The sequence below is a fragment of the Rattus norvegicus genome, chromosome 1, assembly GCF_021556685.1.
Source record: "Rattus norvegicus strain SHRSP/BbbUtx chromosome 1, alternate assembly SHRSP_T2T, whole genome shotgun sequence".
NCBI lineage: Eukaryota > Metazoa > Chordata > Mammalia > Rodentia > Muridae > Rattus > Rattus norvegicus.
The window spans coordinates 224,340,077-224,344,284 of NC_141534.1; the positions used below are offsets into that span (position 1 = coordinate 224,340,077).

The 4,208-nt window shown below is 40.7% G+C and overlaps 1 pseudogene; it reads right to left on the reverse strand.

Annotated features, from left to right (window-relative positions):
• Nucleotides 1-420: 420 nt before the first annotated feature.
• Nucleotides 421-1,284, reverse strand: Pphln1-ps1 (periphilin 1, pseudogene 1; annotated as a pseudogene).
• Between the last annotated feature and the right edge of the window lie 2,924 nt (nucleotides 1,285-4,208).

Below are 4,208 nucleotides of genomic sequence, written 5' to 3' on the forward strand. Positions count from 1 at the left end.
GGTACCAAAGTACTAGTTTATTAAGAAAACATACTTTAGTGTAGGATATTTTAATGCAAACAACAAAGCCTAAGAAGTCAATAAAAATCACAACTCAAATCCTAACATTTTTACATGCTACCATCTACTATGAAGGTCAATCTCTAACCATAAAGTACACTTGGGCTATAGATTCTGTCTACTTGGAAGGCTACAGAACATAAGTAATTAAGCCTCCTCAGCAGGCTAAGCCACAAACTGGGCACTGGTGAGTGTATGAACCACAAGTTTCCATAGGTAGAAACATTTCTGAAGATTCTTTTAAGCTCACCATTTCAGATGCTTGATAGTATTTATTTCATCACGAAAATTCCATATATGAGGTAGTTGTACAATTCTGGAATGACAATCAAGAAATACTTTCTGCTAGAGCACCAGTTCTTAGGAAGCAGCAGCGTCATCCTCTGCAATGAACTGCCTGAGCTCTTTCACACAGCGTTCACTTATTTCATGTAAATTCTGCCTAAGTGCAAACTGAATGGACCTTTCTAACGAAGGGTCTTTTTCAACTAGCATTTTCACCACCATTCTGAAGGTCTCACAGTCTTGGTAGTAGGTTTGTTCAATTTCCTTGGTTTTTGACACTATTGCTTTACGGCGATTGGTTACTTGGTCATCAATAAACTCTGTGTGATCTGTTTTGTTTGACTCGGGTTTTTGTGTTTGCTCCATAACTTCAAACTCAGAAATTTGAGGTAAGTCACTTTCCTCTGCTATCTCTGGCTTTTTGACAGCTTGCTTGCCTGCAGCTTTAGGAAGTCCCTTTTCACCAAACCTTCTGAGTTTGTTTAAAATTTCCAATGAAAGAACTGCTGAAGAACTTTTTGGGTATGTGTCTCTTGATGTTTTCAAAGACTGGCCAGGCCTCTTTTTACCTCCTTCTGGCTTTTCTTCACTGCACCATTTGTAGGAGGAATGAGCATGCTTGGACTTCCTAAGCTCTGAACCATGGGAAGACTGCAGTTTGCTTTGTTTTGTAGAGCGTCTTCCACTGGATCTAGATCTGCTGTGTGGGGAGGTCTTTCGATCTACACCTGATTTTCTGGAAAAACAAGAAGCCCCTTTATGGGGAGACTGTTGTTTTGGATAATGGGAAGAGGAGGAACATTCTCTTCTATGGTCATCTTTCTTATCCCTGCACGCATGCTGTCGGCTTGCAGAAAGATCATCTCTTGTTTTCCTCAAGCCAGGCTCACCACTGGAAGCATTCTGAGGACCTTCATCATATGATCTGTTAGACCACATCTTGTCTCTTCTGTACACTGATCTTCAATGGTGACCAAGGAATGGAACATTGGGCTAGCCACAAGTTCACCAAGACAATCCCAGCAGTTCTTTGATGGTCACTGAGACACTAGCCTCAAAATGCATCTGCACTCTAGATAAGCTGGACTCTAGGAGACTTGGGCTTCAGTGTAAATTGATGGCTCCAGGTTCCAGGATGCTGGCATGCAGGCTGCCACAAGAGCAGTTAGAGGTCTGGTTGCGTGCGCTCACCACTAGTCCTGGGACCCACTCTGTCACCACCACCCGCCAGGATCCCGCAGAAGTAGAGGACCTTAATTCTGCATTTTTAAACAATGTCCATATAGTCACAGGATTTCAGAAATTTGCACAGAGCTGACACGATGGCGTATGTTTTTAAACCCAACATTTAGAAAATAGAGTTTGGGTCAGTCTGACTACATAGCAAGTTCCAGGTCAATCAAGGTGATATAGTAAAAGGCTGATTCAAAGGGGAGAGGCAGGATAGGAGGATGGCTCAATGATTGTCTTATTTTAGGTAACTATTACGCTGATGAACTACCATTACCAAAGCAACTTGGGGAGGAAAGGGTTTATTTGATTTACATTTCCACACAGAAACTCAAACAGGGCACAGCCTGGAGGCACAAGCAGATGCAGAAGCCATAGAGGAGTGCTGCTTACTGGCTTGCTCCTCTTGGCTTGCTCACCCTGCTTTCTTAAAGAGCCTAGAACCATCTACCTGACCCACAATGGGCTGTGCCCTCTCTGATAAATCACTAAGAAAATGTTCTACAGGCTTACCTAGAGCCCAACCATATGTAGGTACTTTCTCAATTGGAATTCTTTCCCCTCAGATGATTGAAGCCTGTGTTAAGTTGACATAAACTTAGCCAGCACAGTGGTTAAAAGTGCATACTGCTCTTGCAGAGAATCAGAGTTTGACTCCCAGCATCCACATCAGGCATGTCACAAACACCTATAACTTAATGCTCAAGGCATGTTATATCTCTATCCTCTGTGGGTACTTACCAAAGCATTCACAGACACACACAAATATATAATTCAAAACAATAATTAAATCATTGTTAACAAATGGACATGGTTTCTTCAACTCCACTGTGTGGTTCTCCATCTTTGCTGCTCTCTTCCCCCAAATGTAACCACTCTCTCATTTTGAGTTAACAATAATAGTCTCTTCATATTATTTAATCATCTTATCATATGGCCATATCTTTCTTGGTTTAGCTCATTATTTTAATTATTTAAAATCATTCAAGTGAAAATTTCTCATATGTAGTTTTCTGGAACACACTTTCTTAACCTTTTTTTAATTATGTGTATATGTGTATCTGCATTTGTGCATGCTATACATATACTCAATGTATGTGCAGGTGACTAGAGAGTCCAGAAGAGGGTATTAGATTGCTGTTAAACTGGAGTTACAGGCAATTGCACTGCCAAACATGGATACTGGGTCCCAAACACAGGACCTCTAGAAAAGCAGGAGTAGGATCAACTCCTATATTATCTCTACATTATATGAACCAAATATCACACAACAGTCATTTGGAGTTTCTTGTGAGCATTTTGATATTAGAAATTACATTAATGAAGAGATTCTTGATGCTCTTGGAATTTAGACACTCAAATCTGGTGGGATTACATCATGTTTTTACTTTGAATTTCCTTTAAGGCATACTTTAATCATATATGAATTCAACAAACCATCCTAGAAAAACAATTTATCATCCCTTAAGAACCAAGCAAATTCTCTTCTTAGAGAATAGGTATATATCTATCTTTAAAAAAAAAAAGTGTGTGTGTGGCGGGGGCAGTAGGAAAGCCCTAATTATTCGTTAGACTTTAGCCTTAGAAGACATCAGAGGCCTTAGGCTACTATTTGTTAGATAAACAGCAGTTCTTAAGCGGCTCCTTTTAGTTGGTCACAGTATTAGCCAAAGCCATGGGAAAAGCAAATACATTTCCGAGGAATCGTAAATATTTCTTTTATCTTTCCAGATAAAGACATTTAGTATGAGTCCTAATGCACAGGCTGAGCCATACACAATTTATAGCAGAAGAGCGCTTGAAACACTTTTGTGTAAACAAGCGTAGATAGTTTTTAAAGGTTGCTAAAAGGCCCCGTGGCAAGGGAGCCGCTCCCTGTGAGACCAGCTCTGGTCAGTGTCAGAGCCCTTCCCACTAGCGAAGCTGCTCCATTAAGCCCTGTTCTCATCTCTGTAACCCTTACTTTCATGTAATGTTTACATCATTGACACCTCCTCTTAGTGAGTCCCTAATATAAACAGAGGCTGTAACAAGCTGTAATGTATTTAACAAGATTTTAAAAGACCCGACTCTGGAACAAGGACAGCCAAACGGGGAAGAGATTAAAGCAAAAGTTTTACAACATTTCTGTCTCCTGTGACAAAAACAACTCCACAATTTATGTCCAGGAGAGAGAGAGACAGTCTCCTTGTGTTTATTCATAAATTAAAATTTGATGGACTCCAAATGTGCTGTGTCCAGTCAAAGTTGGCAACCTAACCTTTTAGCAGAAAATTATAAACCCAGATTATAAACTCGGGAGATGTGAGAACAAACTTGGTTTAAAATCCATATCAACACGCTAGCGGGAACTATGCCAGAATATGTGGCAAGTAAATCGCTGGAATTCACTATCTTGAAAGAAAAAAGAAAATGAACTATACAGATTAACACCTTGCTTGATGAGGTTCAGCTGAAGGGGGCAGTGTACTATGTGTGCAGTAACTTTCTGACCAATCAGGATGCAGATGTGACTTCCGGTTGACACTGCCTTGAGTGAAGCTGCCTGGAGCTCAGGCATTGTGGGTCAGAAGTCCAGGGCACTGGAGAGGTACCGTCGAGGTCAGGGCTTCTCAAAGGAGGTCTGTGGACTG